At 51.6% G+C, this 15,599-nt stretch overlaps 1 protein-coding gene across 2 annotated transcripts in view; it reads left to right on the plus strand.

Annotated features, from left to right (window-relative positions):
- LOC115467281 (akirin-2-like) overlaps positions 1-15,599 on the plus strand; it is a 53,550-nt gene that overhangs the window by 11,683 nt on the left and 26,268 nt on the right. The window lies entirely within an intron of this gene.

The raw sequence follows: 15,599 nt of genomic DNA on the forward strand, positions 1-15,599 counted from the left end.
ATGACTGGTTGATTTGGGCCACCTCTCCGCAGGAGAGTTGGACTGCCACCTCCAGGGTGATCTCTCTTCTTCATTCTTTGGGATGGATTATCAACTTGCACAAGAGTCAACTGTGTCCGACTCATACCTTGGAATACTTGGGGTACTTTTCGTCACGAAGGTAGGGAAGGTCTTCCTTCCCAATGGCCAGAGAGTAAAACTGGTGGCACAAATGCACATCTTGCTACGGATGCCTCGCCCTCGTGTTTGGGACTATGTGCAAGTCCTGGGGTCTATGGCGGCTACCCTAGAAGTGGTGCCATGGGTAATGGCTAACATGCGGCCTCTGCAGTTGTTTCTTCTGAACAGATGGGTCGCCAACTTCTCTGGACTATCAACGCCGTCTGCCCTGGACAGATGCGGCCGGGGCAGCATGTCTTGGTGGATCTGCCCAACCACGTTGCAGAAGGGCATGCTGTTAGCCTCCCTGAATTGGGTGGTGGTCGTGACAGATGCCAGGCTGGCCGGTTGGGGAGCTCATTGTCTACACAGTGACTCAGGGGACTTGGACCCCTCCTCGAGGCGGCATGGTCCATAAAATCGTTTGAGAGCGGGTGTGTGAATGCCTTGGCCAATTTTCAGCATCTCCTGCAAGGAGACCTGTACGGGTGTTGTCGGACAATTCAACAACGGTAGCTTACATCAGTCAGCAAAGAGGGACTCGCAGCGTGTGTCTAGTGGTAGAGGCATCTCGTCTCATTGAGTGGGCGGAAACCCCATGTTCTTTGCCTATCAGCTGCTCACATTGCAGGCCAGTCCAAAGTCCAGGCGGATTTCCTCAGTCAAACTCTGTTGGATGCAGCGGAAGTGGACACTATCGGCGGCGGCATTCAGACTGATTTCTCATCGTTGGGGAACTCCGGTGATGGTCCTCATGGCCACGGTACAGAATACCAAGGTGCCCAGATTCTTCTCCCGGAAAGGCAGCCCGAATCTGCAGGAATCGATACTCTACTGCAGCCATGGCCAAAGCAGGGGCTAATTATGTGTTTCTCCTTGGCCTCTGATAGGAATCTTCATCGCATCAAGTAGTCATCACAGGCTCGTGGTCCTGGTGGCTCCAGACTGGGCCCGAAGGCTGTGGTATGCAGACCTGGTTCGCTTACTGCACGACACTCCACTGCGACTTCCAGTAACTCCAGATCTACTGTTCCAGGGCCCTGTTCAGATGGAAATCCCTCCCGCTTTGGTCTTAGCCTGGCTATTGAAGGAACCGATTGAGAAATAAAGGGTTTTCGGAACCTGTGATTACCACGCTTCTACAAGCACGGAAACCGTCTCCACTTTGTACGCTTATGCCCGAATATGGAAAATCTTTTCTTCGTGGTGTGAGCAGAAGACCGGTTCTCCCTTCCTGGCTTCGATTTTAGTGATATTTGATTTCCTCTCCAGGAAGGCCTTTCTAAGGGTCTCATGTATAACTTCTGTGAGTGCAAATAGCGGCTCTAGCTTGCTTTCGAGGTCGGGTAGCCGGATTTCTCCTTAGCAGCTCACCCGGATGTGGCTCATTTTTTACGAGGAGTCATTCATCTTCGTCCACCTCTTCGGCAACCTTGTCCTTTGGCTGTTAAACCTGGTGCTCGGTGCTTTGCAGGCACCTCCATTTGATCCTTTACAAAAGGCAACGGATAAGGACCTTGCGCGTAAAGCGGTCTTTTTGGTGGCGATTACCTCAGCTCGGCGCATTTCTGAACTGCAGGCCCTGTCTTGTAGAGATCCCTTTTTGCAGTTTTCAGATTTGGGGGTCTCGATTCGGACGGTTCCTTTCTTTCTGCCAAAGGTAGTTTCAGAATTCCATCTCAATCAGACTCTCTGTTTCTCCCATCATTTTAGGAAAGAGGATTTTCCAGGGGAGTTTGTATCCCTTTGACTATTGGTTGTCCGGAGGGTGTTTTTACCTTCAGGTCACCAATGGGTTTCGGAGATCGGATCACCTCTTTGTCCTTTCGGAGTCGCGGAGAGGTGAGGCAGCCTCCAAAGCCTCTATAGCGTTGGATTAAGGAGGCCATTGGGTCAGCGTATGTCACAAGTCGAGAGCCACCTTTGGCTCTATGAGCTCATTCTACTTGAGCGCAGACAACATCCTGGGCAGAGACCTCTACTCTTCATGTGGATGATATTTGTTGAGCAGCTACTTGGGCGTCTCAGCATACTTTTGTTAAACACTATCGCTTGGATGTCGCTTCCACGGAAGATGCACGTTTTGGGGCTCAGGTGTTGGGGGATGTCAGCTTTCCGCCCTTCTTGGGGTAGGCTTTGGTACATCCCACCAGTTCCTGGATTCATCTGCTGTTTGTGACAAGGAAGGTAAAATTAGGTCTTACCTGATAATTTTCTTTCCTTTAGCAACAGCAGATGAATCCAGGATCCCTCCCGTTAGCCGACTATTTTTTCTGCTACTCTGATCTTTTTTTTTTCTCTAATGCAGATTCAGACAGATATGAAAAATAAATAAAAAGGAGAAACTCTGCTTAGGCAGACATTGTTGCAACTTAGGTTCCATAGTTACAGTTTTCTGGTTGGTTCTCTTTATTATAGTGGGGATGAGTTTTACGTTAAAGTTATTGAGTTGATTGGCCTACTTCTACTGCTTTCGAAAGACATATCAAACCTATAAATGGCAAGTGACCGACTCACCTGCAAATGCGCAGTAGAGACTTCCCTCTCTGTCCCGCCCCCGCGTCAAGACGTGATGATGGGGGAAGGGGGGCGGGACAGAGAGGGAAACTGCGCTGAAGGGGAGGGAGGGAACCGCTGATGTCGCTACCGCTCCCCCCCCCCCCAAGGTAGCCGCTACCGCCCCCCCCCCCGGAGTCGCCACACCCCCCCTTCACGGCCCGGGCCCTCTCTTCGTTATTGAACTTACAGCAGCGCCGAAAAGCAGCAAGCAGCTCAGCTTCAGCTCCCGTCGGCCTTCCTTCCCTGCTGTGCCCCGCCCTCACCGACGTGACGTCACACGAGGGCGAGGCACAGGCAGTGAAGGAAGGCCAACGGGAGCTACTGCTTGCTGCTGTTTCGGCGCTGCTGTAAGTTGAATAACGAAGAGAGGGCCCGGGCCGGGTGAAGGGGGGTGGTGGCGACTCCGGCGTGGGGGGGGGCGATAGCGGCTACCTTGGGGGGGGGAGGGGACATGGGACGTCTCAGAAGGAGGGGGCCTTGGAGCTGGGAGGGAGGGAAGGAAGGGGGCCTGGGGAGCTGGGGGGGCATGGGGCCTTGGAACTGGGAGGGAGGGAAGGGGGCCTTGGGAGCTGGGGGGCCTGGGGCCTTGGAACTGGGTGGGAGGGATGGAGGGCGGGGGGACTTGCAGCTGGGAAGGGGGGAGGACTGGAGCCTTGGAGCTGGGAGGGAGGGCAGGGGGGCCCTTACAGTTGTGAGGGAGAGCAGGGGGCCTTGGAACTGGGAGGAGGGAGCGGGGGGGCCTGGGGCCTTGGAACTGGGAGGGAGGGAGGGCGGGGGGCCTTGCAGCTGGGAAGGGGGGAGGACTGGAGCCTTGGAGCTGGAGGGCAGGGGGGCTGTTACAGTTGTGAGGGAGAGCAGGGGGCCTTGGAACTGGGAGGGCGGGAGGGAAGGGGCCTTGGGAGCTGGGGGGGAGGGCCTGGGCCTTGGAACTGGGAGGGAGGGAGGGCCGGGGCTTGGGAGCTGGGGGGAGGGCCTGGGGCCTTGGAACTGGGAGGGAGGGCGGGCAGGCAGGGGGCCTTGCAGCTGGGAAGGGGGGAGGACTGGAGCTGGGGGGAGGGCAGGGGGGCCCTTACAGTTGTGAGGGAGAGCAGGGGGCCTTGGAACTGGGAGGGAGGGAAGGGGGCCTTGGGAGCTGGGGGGAGGGAGGGCAGGGGGCCTTGCAGCTGGGAAGGGGGGAGGACTGGAGCCTTGGAGCTGGGAGGGAGGGACAGAGGGGGCCTTGGAGCTGGCAGGGAAGGAGGATGGCAGGGGCTTTGCAGCTGCAACGGGAGGGGGGCCTTGGGAAAAAAACATTCCAATACCCGCCCGTTTTTACGGGCTTAACGGCTAGTCTAACTGATAGAGGGGCTGACCGTCTGCTTTACTCCCAAGAGTTCTGTGATCTCTATCTCCACCTGCTGGTAGATAGACACAACCCACCAGTTCCTGGATTCATCTGCTGTTGCTAAAGGAAAGAAAATTATCAGGTAAGACCTAATTTTACCATATCATAAGTCAAGAGATGTGGTAACTGTGTTAGTCCCCTTTTAAAGGTAATCAATAGAAATAAAACAAAATAAAACATGGAAAAGAAAATATGATACCTTTTTTTATTGGATAATACCTTTTTTTATTGGATAATAACTTAATATATTTCTTGATTAGCTTTTGAAGGTTGCCCTTCTTCCTCAGATCGGAAATAAGCAAATGTTGGTAGATGACAGTATGTACCAGTGATTTCATGGTAAGAATCCTGAAAGGGACCTTTAAAACAATACAGGAACGTAAGACCTTTGAAGTCAGAATCCTATATAATAAAACTCACCTCCAACGTTCTAATGCTTGGGACCGTGGCTCCCTCAGCATGGAGGTGGTCTGCTAGGCAGCATCGAACTCAATGACGTCAACAAACACAGCTGAACGCAGGAACTGGCTGCTGGCACGTGCAAAAAAAAAGAAAAAAAAAAGGCACCAGACCCACAGTAACAAAAAAAAAAAAAAAAGAAACCCCAAAAGGGTGAAGAGAGAGCCTCCGGGCAACTCGGCAGGGGACCTGGACCACACTGCAAGCTGCAGGAAGCTGAATCGCCCTCCAGTCCTGCACTAACCAAAAAAAAAAAAAAAGTGAACACAAAGGCTCCGGGCACCTCAGCAAGCAGCAGGAAGCTGAACAGCCCTCTGGACCCGCACTAACAAAACAAAAACGGGGACGTCGACTATAACGCAAGCTGCATGAAGCCTAGCAGACGGACCAACTTTCCTACAGTAGGTACACTTATGGAGAGAAAGGGCAGGAAAAAAAAGAGCACAATCACGAGATTAAAAAAAAGAAAAGGAACTGAAAAACCAAAGGGGGGGGGAACTACCCTGCACCTCAGACAGAAGGAAGGGGTCATACACACACACACACAACACAGTCTTTCACTCTTTGTATGACACACACTCTCAAACACACACACACATGTTCTCTCTCACATGCAGGGGGGGGGAGGAAAAGAGAGGGGCCTGGAACTTCAAGGGGAGACAGACAAAAACACATGGAGAGGGGGGAGAGAACAGAATGAGAGGGAAAGGGGAGAGGACAAATGTTACACATGTATGGATGGAGGGCATGGACAAAAGAGCACAATCGCAGGATTAAAACAAGGAAAAGTTACTGAAAATACAAACACATGGGGGGGGGCGGGGACGACCCTGCAACACGGACAGAAGGAAGGGGTCATGCACACACACAAATGCACACACAGAGACAGACACACTCTCTCACACACACACACTCACCCATACACTCACACTCACTCACTGCTCGCCCCTATGGTCCCAGAACTTCAAACACAAAAGGTGGGGGTAACTGCACATCGGACAGAATGAGGGGTCATGCACACATGCAGACACATACTCTGGCACACTGTAGCTCTGTGTCACACACACACACACTCTTTTCCACTCTGTGTCTCACTGTGACACACACTCAAACACACACACTTTACTAACAACTCTACAGATACCAAAAAAAAAACAAAAAAAAAAAAACCATTGCTAGCGCCCGTCCTTACAAACAGAAACGGGCCTTTTTTACTAGTGATTAAATATTTTGACACCCACCAGACAGGACTTAACAAAGATCTGGGTTTCTAGCCCATTATAAACCATAAAATTGTACTGCTTTGTCACCCTCCTGTCTCCATGCATATCTCCTTGTCCCTCATCCACCCGACTCTTCCTGTCTCTCTCCTGTCCACCCTCATCCTGTTAGACTGTCACTGAAATGCTTTGATGGTTCACTTATATATACTGTCATCTACCAACATTTGCTTATTTCCAATCTGACGAAGAAGGGCAACCTTTGAAAGCTAATCAAGAAATGTATTATGTCCAATAAAAAAGGTATCATATTTTCTTTTCCATGTTTTATTTTGTTTCTATTGATTACCATATGATAAGAAACAGCCATTGCCTGTTTTTAAGTTCACAGCTAATTTGTTTCAGTACCCCGCTTCAAAAGCCCTGCCAGCCATCATCGAAAATGGAGCAAATAATAAAATACCATCTGCATACAGTCAGTACGCCTTATAATTAAGATCCTAAATCATATGGTCAGTCAGAGTTTTGTTTTTTGTTTTTTAATCTTTTACATAGTGGTGCATGCTAAACATTTAACTGGATTGTGCTCTTTTGACTAGTTTGGGGAAAAAAGTAGTCTGTGGTGAATTAAGATAAAAATAAATATTTAACCCAGTACAGGATATCCAGAATGAATAGATATGAGATGAGTTTTATATGCTGAATCTCCAGTGCAAGCAAATTGAGCTATTTGAATTCAGATACCCTGAAAACACCACGGGCTGTGGGGTCCCCAGGAGAGATTGAGGAAATACCGACTTACAAATGAGTACTTTCAAATTTGCCTTTTTTTATAACCATGTTAATGTGACACAGTAAGAGGCTTATTTTCAAAGTACACAGACTTTCAAAGTTAAGCAGTTTACTATGGGCTCATTTTCAAAAGAGAAAACTTGTCATAAAGCATCATTTGGACGTTTTCTTAAAACGTCCAAGTTGGTATTTTTGAAACCTGTTTTGCAGATGTTTGTGTGCAATTTGTTTTGAGTGTGTACAAATAAAAAAGGGGGGGTGTCGGAGCGTTTTGAAGGCGTGATTAGGGCGTGCCTACACTTGGACGTTTTACAGCCATAATGGAACCAAAACCAAACCGTCTAGGGCTGAAACTTCAACGTTTCGGTCTAGACCTGTTTCAGAATGAATAAAGCACAAGGGGTGCCCTAAATGACCACTGGAGGGAATCAGGGGTGGACCCCCCCCCCCTTCCGCAGTAGTCACTGACTCCCACCCCTAAAGATGGGAATAAAAATAGACTTACCAGCCTCTATGACAGCCTCAATGTTAAAGTCAGTCGATTAGAGCAGCATGCAGGTCCCTGGAGTAGTGTATGGTCGGTGCAGTGCACTATGGAATGGTGGACCTATCTCCCTCTACTTGTCACACTTGTGTTGGAAACTGTGACCCCCTCCCAAGTCACCAAAACCCTACTGTACCCACATATGTTGCCTCCTTCACCCATAAGGGCTACTGTATTGGGGGTAGTGGGGGTTTTGGAGGACTCAGAGGACAAGATAAAGGAGCAAAGGTGAGATGTGTACCTGAGAGCATTTTTATAAAGTGCACAGAAGGCCTTCTAGGGTGCCCCATTGCTTTCCTGGGATGCCTGGGGGACCAGTCTACAAAAAATGCTGGCTACTCCTACATCCCAGTGGCATGAATCTCTACATTTTGTACTTATTTGGGGTTTTTTTAATGAACCAAAAAACAAAATGTCCAAAGCACAAAACCTTGTTCCATATCATCAAGCTGATCAATCCATAGACTGGTGGGTTGTGTCCATCTACCAGCAGGTGGAGATAGAGAGCAAACTTTTGCCTCCCTATATGTGGTCATGTGCTGCCGGAAACTCCTCAGTATGTTCTCTATCTCAGCAGGTGGTGGTCACACACAGCAGCAGCTCTGGCTAGGCCTCCAAGCCTAATTTTTAGGGTTTGTTGAGTGCCTGGGGTTGAGGGCTCTTTTGAGCAAGTGCAAACCTGGTGGTGCCAGGTCCCCCTTTTCTCCCCCTCCCGCTGCTCCGTTAAAAAAAAAAAAAAAAAAAATTTTGAACGGCCTTAAAGGCGTTTATTTCGACGGGTTATTTAAGCGTCTATTGCAGCTACTCACTGAGACACCAGGTCGTTACAACTCGGAGCGGACAGCAGGTAATTTTACCTTTTTATAGCGGGCGGGGGTTCCCCGATTCTTCTCCTCGTGGCTCATGGCGTCGGAGGGCCGAGGGCGCAAAGGGTCGCTCCCCGGGTCGCTCGAGCGCTTCTAGAGGGATGCGGGGGTCTTCAAGCCGGATTCGCCCTTGGTGGGTGACAGTTTCGCGACCGATGCATGTCCCCGGTCCTTCCTCCGGCGTGGCGGTTTTTCCCGCCATAACGCCCATCCCCCGCTCCGCGCCTCCGCCATCTTGGCCGGCCACGCGGCTCGGACGGCTTCTTCTTGGCCGCCCTTGAGGTTGGAGACATTAATGCCATGAACGCCCTTAATTTGGGCGACGGCACAGAAGCGGCTAAAGTTAAGAGCCTTCTTCCCGCGCGGCTCCTTCGCGGAGTTTCGCGCCGGACGCCATTTTGGATGCGCAGCATGTCTCTCCCCCGCTGTTGCGAGCGCCGGTTGAGAGCGCGCCTAGGGCTGTTGCCCAGGCTGCGGAGGTGCACAGTCTGGGGGGTTTCTCCCCCGAGTTTGTTTTGCTGCTGCATCGGGCCTTCCTCATGCACAACGCTGCCCCCGCTCCCTCCTCTGGTAAAGAGGTTGAGGTTCCCAGAGGTAAACGCCCTCGGGTTGATTCCCAGGCCTTGGAGGAATTTGTCTCCTCCGATGTAGATGAGGGCAGCGTGTCTGAGGTCTCCCAACGGTCCTTTGCGGATTCCTTGGAGGAGTCGGATCCCCGCTCGGATGGAGCGGATGACCCCTCTGCAGCGCGGCTTTTTCGCCCGGAGGATTTGCCCAACCTGTTGTTACAGGCCATGGACGCTTTGAAGATATCCTCTCCGGAGGACGTCTCTCCCTCAGCCCTTGTTGGCTCTGCCATTATGCTGGGGACTAAGCGCCCGCCTAGAACCTTCCACGTGCATGATGCCATGCACACCTTAATTTTGGCTCAATGGGATGTCCCAGAAGCGAGCCTTAAAGTGGCTAGGGCTATGTCCCGCCTCTATCCTTTGGCTGTGAGTGAACGTGAGGCCTATCTGTGGCCTACCGTGGATTCTTTAATCACTGCGGTGACTAAGAAAACGGCATTGCCGGTGGAAGGTGGCACGGCCCTAAAGGACGCCCAAGACAGGAGATTGGAGGCGGCCTTAAGGTCGTCCTTTGAGGCGGCTGCTTTAAGTTTGCAGGCCTCAGTTTGCGGCTCCTATGTGGCCAGGGCGTGCCTGACTATGGTGCAGCGGGCTTCCCCCTCGGATCATTTATTGAGGAATGATTGGCCAGCCCTGGAATCGGGCTTAGCCTATTTGGCAGACTTGCTGTATGATGTCTTGAGAGCCTCAGCTAAGGCATGGCTCAGACTGTCTCTGCGCGGCGGTGGCTTTGGCTGAAACATTGGTCTGCTGACCACGCCTCAAAATCCCGCCTGGCTAGATTGCCTTTTAAAGGCAAGCTGCTCTTTGGGGTCGAGCTGGACAAAATCGTGACTGATCTCGGCACGTCTAAGGGCAAGAAGTTACCGGAGGTCAGGGCTCGGGCTAGTGCTCGTCCCGGTACCTCCAGAGGACGGTTTCAGGAAGCCCGTCGGTACCGCCCGGGCAGGTCGGGTGCTTCTGCCCCCTCTTCCTTTAAGAGGAATTTCTCCCCCAAGCAGCATTCCTTTCGCAGAGACCGCCGTCCCGGAGGTGCTCCCTCCGGTCCTCCCCCAGGGTCTCGTACCCAATGACGGGGTATTGGTCCACGCCCCAGTGCAGATTGGAGGACGGCTGTCCTCGTTTCTGGGCGAGTGGACCACAATAACTTCAGACGCTTGGGTGCTGGAAGTCATCAGAGACGGCTACAAGCTAGAGTTCTGCCGACCCTTAAGAGACGGGTTTGTACTCTCTCCCTGCAAGTCTCCGGTCAAAGCTGTGGCAGTGCAGCAGACTTTGGACAATCTGATCCGCCTGGGTGCGGTCGTTCCGGTGCCAGAAAGTCAGCTTGGCAAGGGGCGTTACTCCATTTACTTGTGGTACCAAAGAAAGGAGGTTCTGTCCGGCCTATCCTCGACCTCAAAGGGGTCAATCGGGCCTTGAAAGTGCGGCACTTTCGCATGGAGACTCTCCGCTCTGTTATAGCGGCAGTGAAGGCAGGGGAGTACCTGGCATTCTTGGACATCAAGGAAGCGTACCTGCATATTCCCATCTGGCCTCCTCATCAACGCTTTCTGCGTTTTGCAGTCCTGGGCCGACACTTCCAGTTCAGAGCCCTCCCGTTCGGGTTGGCTACTGCTCCGCGGACCTTTTCCAAGGTAATGGTGGTCATAGCGGCCTTCCTGCGAAAGGGAGTACAAGTCCATCCTTATCTGGACGACTGGTTGATCCGAGCCCCCTCTTATGCAGAGTGCGGCAAAGCTGTGGACCGGGTAGTTGCTCTTTTGAGCTCCCTGGGATGGATCATCAACTGGGAGAAGAGCCAGCTGCGCCCGACTCAGTCCCTGGAGTATCTGGGAGTTCGATTCGACACCCAAGTGGGCAGAGTGTTCCTGCCAGACAATCGGATTGTCAAGCTTCAGGCTCAGGTGGACCAGTTCCTAGTAGCCTCTCCTCTTCGGGCTTGGGACTATGTGCAGCTGTTGGGCTCTATGACGGCCACGATGGAAGTAGTGCCCTGGGCCAGGGCTCATATGAGACCACTACAACACTCTCTGCTGCAGCGCTGGACTCCGATGTCGGAGGATTATGCGGTGCGTCTTCCCTTGGATCCAGCAGTGCGCAAGGCGCTGAGCTGGTGGATTGCAGACAGACAAGTTGTCTGCGGAATGCCTCTGGTGTCCCCAGAGTGGATTGTCGTCACGACGGACGCCTCGTTATCGGGCTGGGGAGCCCACTGCTTGGGACGGACAGCGCAGGGGCTCTGGTCTCCTGCAGAGGCAAAGTGGTCTATCAACCTCCTGGAACTCAGAGCCATTCGGTTGGCGCTTTTGGAGTTCATCCCGGTACTGGTGTTGAAGCCTGTACGGGTCCTGTCGGACAATGCCACGGCTGTGGCCTATGTCAACCGCCAGGGAGGTACCAAGAGCGCCCCTCTAGCCAAGGAAGCTATGAGTCTATGCCAGTGGGCGGAAGCGAACCTGGAACAGCTGTCAGCGGCCCACATTGCCGGAGTCATGAATGTCAAGGCGGACTTTCTCAGTCGCCATACCTTGGAGCCCGGAGAGTGGCAGCTATCTGCTCAGGCGTTCTTGGACATCACGAAGCGCTGGGGCCAGCCGAGCCTAGATCTGATGGCGTCATCGGCCAATTGCCAAGTGCCGCGCTTCTTCAGCAGAGGACGGGACCCTCGATCCCTGGGAGTAGATGCTCTTCTCCAACAATGGCCGACACAAGAGCTTCTCTATGTGTTCCCGCCCTGGCCCATGTTGGGCAGGGTACTAGACCGGGTGGCAAAGCATCCCGGCAGGATAATCCTGATGGGTCCGGATTGGCCCAGGCGTCCCTGGTATGCGGACTTGATCAGGCTCTCAGTCGACGATCCTCTGCGGTTGCCAGTGGAGCAGGGCCTGTTACATCAGGGTCCCGTGGTGATGGAGGATCCCTCCCCCTTTGGTCTTACGGCCTGGCTATTGAGCGGCAGCGTCTGAGGAAGAAGGGCTTCTCAGACAAGGTCATCGCCACTATGCTGAGAGCGAGGAAACGCTCTACTTCTACTGCTTACGCCAGGGTCCAATTTCTTCAGTGTTGGCGTTCCTGCAAGAAGGTCTGGACAAAGGCCTGTCGCTCAGTTCCCTTAAGGTCCAGGTAGCGGCTCTGGCTTGCTTCAGGGGCCGCCTGAAGGGTGCTTCCCTGGCTTCGCAGCCAGATGTGGTGCGCTTTCTCAAGGGGGTTAATCACCTGCGCCCTCCTCTGCACTCAGTGGTGCCTGCGTGGAATCTCAACCTGGTGCTAAGAGCATTGCAGAAGCCGCCGTTTGAAACCCTTGTCAAGGGCATCTCTGAAGACCTGACGTTGAAAGCAGTCTTTTTGGTGGCTATCACTTCAGCCAGAAGAGTTTCCGAGCTCCAGGCGCTCTCATGTCGAGAGCCTTTTCTACAGTTCACTGAGGCAGGAGTGACTATTCGCACAGTGCCTTCCTTCCTGCCCAAGATTGTTTCTCGCTTCCATGTGAATCAGCAGCTATGTCTCCCTTCCTTTCGTAGGGAGGACTACCCAGAGGAGTACTCTGCTCTTAAATATCTGGATGTGAGACGAGTCATCATCAGATACTTGGAAGTGACCAATGATTTCCGGAAATCGGATCATCTGTTTGTCCTGTTTGCAGGTCCTCGTAAGGGTCTGCAGGCTGCTAAGCCTACAGTGGCAAGATGGGTCAAGGAAGCCATTGCAGCGGCTTATGTGGCCGCAGGGAAGGTGCCGCCTATCCAGCTGAAGGCTCACTCCACGAGAGCTCAGGCGACCTCGATGGCAGAGGCCGGATCCGTCTCCTTGGAAGAGATATGCAAGGCGGCAACTTGGGCTTCGGCTCATACATTCTCCAAGCATTACCGTTTGACTGTGGCTGCACGGGCGGAGGCCCGGTTTGGAGCTTCAGTGTTGAGGTCAGGGATTTCTATGTCCCGCCCTGGGTGAGTACTGCTTCGGTACATCCCACCAGTCTATGGATTGATCAGCTTGATGATATGGAAGGTAAAATTATGTATAATCATACCTGATAATTTTCTTTCCATTAATCATAGCTGATCAATCCATAGCCCCTCCCAGATATCTGTACTGTTTTTATTCTGGTTGCATTTCAGGTTCAAGTTAGTCTTCAGTTACTTCAGAAAGACTTCGTGTTCAAGTTTTTTCACTTGGATTCTTCAAGAGTTAAGACGAATTTGTGTTACAGTGAGCTGCTGCATTCCTCTCCCCTCCGTTTTACGGGGCTGGATTGAGACTTAAAATTCTGCCGGCACTCCCTCCCGCTTCGTGCGGCTGTAGGGCAGCTTTGTACCCCTCCCGCTTCGGCGGTGTTAGGGTCAGTCAGCTCCTCCCGCGGTTGCGGTTGCAGGATAAGCCAGATCCCCCCGCATCGGCGGGTGTGGTGTCCCCCCCCCGCTCCGCGGGGATGAGCTGGACGGATTCCCCTCCCCCACTTGTGTGGGGATGAGCTGGGTTAATTCCCCTCCCCCGTTTCGGCGGTGGTGAGCTGGGCAGAGTGTCCCTTCGGGGTGTAATTCTCTAAGTGCTGAGTCCTGCGGATGGAGCTTTGATATCGACATACTGAGGAGTTTCCGGCAGCACATGACCACATATAGGGAGGCAAAAGTTTGCTCTCTATCTCCACCTGCTGGTAGATGGACACAACCCACCAGTCTATGGATTGATCAGCTATGATTAATGGAAAGAAAATTATCAGGTATGATTATACATAATTTTACCTTAGAGACGGTGTTTTCGAAAAAAAAAGATAGGCATTTTTCTTTTTTTGAAAATAACCTTCCTTTCTATTTGGATTTTGGACATTTTGTGCAAAACATCCAAAGTCGGACTTAGACATCATATCGAAAATGCCCCTCCATGTAACTTTGTAAGTCTATGTGCTTTGAAAATGAACATCTATGTTGCTTGCTTATTACATAATTTACATGCTGTAGTTCATCTTTGCTTTAGAAGATGTCGCGCTATAGCTTCAGAGTGTAGTCACCAGTCTTCCGGTCTTATAAAGTCCTCCTGCAATTTCTCACAGCCACATAACACAAAACTATTTAAAGGTGTTAAATGATCACTTCATTCATCATTTCCAGATCATTTATAAAGGTTAAAGAGCACTAGTCGCAGTACAGATCCCTTTGGCACTCATTTCACCTTCCTCCACTGAGAAACCTGGCCATTTAACCTTGCTTTTTTAATACTATCCCATGACTTTTTATTTTATTTTATTATGTCCAAGAATTGTATTGGTTTTAGAAAAAGATAAACAATTTATCAAGCAATAACATCAACTGTAACACAGAATTCAAACAAAAAAAAAAAAAAACCTGCAAATCAAAACAATAAATTGTAAACAAGTTACCTAAAATTATAAGATTTCAGATAATTATCCACATGAGCACTGGCTGACAGAGGGAAGGCTCCGCTTGTGAGGGGATTGCTGTATGTGCTACATGTGGTAGAGAGGTACTGGGGGGTGGGGGGGAGAGGGAGAGAGACAAAGATGCTGGACACACAGGAGCAGTAACTGCAAATTTATTTTTATTTTTAAACAGCGGGAGCAAGGTGCTTTGTCGTTCGTTTTTTTGCTCCTGCACCCATGGTAAATGGCCCAAATCTATTTTTTGGTACTGCTGTTAATTGTGAGTCCCCATCCCTGTCATTCTCTACTGGAAGCTGTAAGATTCAGGAAGTGTGAGAGTAAACCCAATATATTCCATAGTTCATATCACATGAATTCTAAGTCTTCGGTACAGCTAAACTGCACTAATCAAATTTTGAAATGTGTTTTAAAATGGTAATTTAGGCACTTTACATATTGAAGAGTTGGTCACTAATTAGATTTTATAATATGTACAGTTGGAGAACAAAAGCAGATTTGGCATACTTAAATAGAACATGTCCTTTTAATGCAACAGTTCTTAGCATTGATTTTACAACTATTCTAGGAGTTATTTTACATGAAAACATTGCAGTGGTTTATGTGAAAATTCCTTTGTAAAGGTACTGTTCTATAAAAGTTTTACATAGTAACATAGTAGATGACGGCAGAAAAAGACCTGCACGGTCCATCCAGTCTGCCCAACAAGATAACTCACATTTGCTGCTTTTTGTGTATACCCTACTTTGATTTGTACCTGTGCTCTTCAGGGCACAGACCGTATAAGTCTGCCCAGCACTATCCCCGCCTCCCAACCACCTGCCCCTCCTCCCAACCCCCGGCTCTGGCACAGACCGTATAAGTCTGTCCAGCACTATCCTCACCTCCCAACCATCAGCCCTGCCTCCCAACCACCGGCTCTGGTACAGACCGTACAAGTCTGTCCAGCACTATCCCCCGCCTCCCAACCACCAGTCCCGCTGCCCACCACCGGCTCTGGCACAGACCGTACAAGTCTGTCCAGCACTATCCCCGCCTCCCAACCACCAGTCCCGCTGCCCACCACCGGCTCTGGCACAGACCGTACAAGTCTGCCCAGCACTATCCCCGCCTCCCAACCACCAGTCCCGCCTCCCACCACCGGCTCTGGCACAGACCGTATAAGTCTGCCCAGCACTATCCCCGCCTCCCAACCACCAGTCCCGCTGCCCACCACCGGCTCTGGCACAGACCGTACAAGTCTGTCCAGCACTATCCCCGCCTCCCAACCACCAGTCCCGCTGCCCACCACCGGCTCTGGCACAGACCGTACAAGTCTGTCCAGCACTATCCCTGCCTCCCAACCACCAGTCCCGCTGCCCACCACCGGCTCTGGCACAGACCGTATAAGTCTGCCCAGCACTATCCCCGCCTCCCAACCACCAGTCCCGCTTCCCACCACCGGCTCTGGCACAGACCATATAAGTCTGCCCAGTACTATCCCCGCCTCCCAACCACCTGCCCCTCCTCCCAACCACCGGCTCTGGCACAGACCGTATAAGTCTGTCCAGCACTATCCTCACCTCCCAACCATCAGCCCTGCCTCCCAA

The sequence above is a fragment of the Microcaecilia unicolor genome, chromosome 3, assembly GCF_901765095.1.
Source record: "Microcaecilia unicolor chromosome 3, aMicUni1.1, whole genome shotgun sequence".
Taxonomy (NCBI): domain Eukaryota; kingdom Metazoa; phylum Chordata; class Amphibia; order Gymnophiona; family Siphonopidae; genus Microcaecilia; species Microcaecilia unicolor.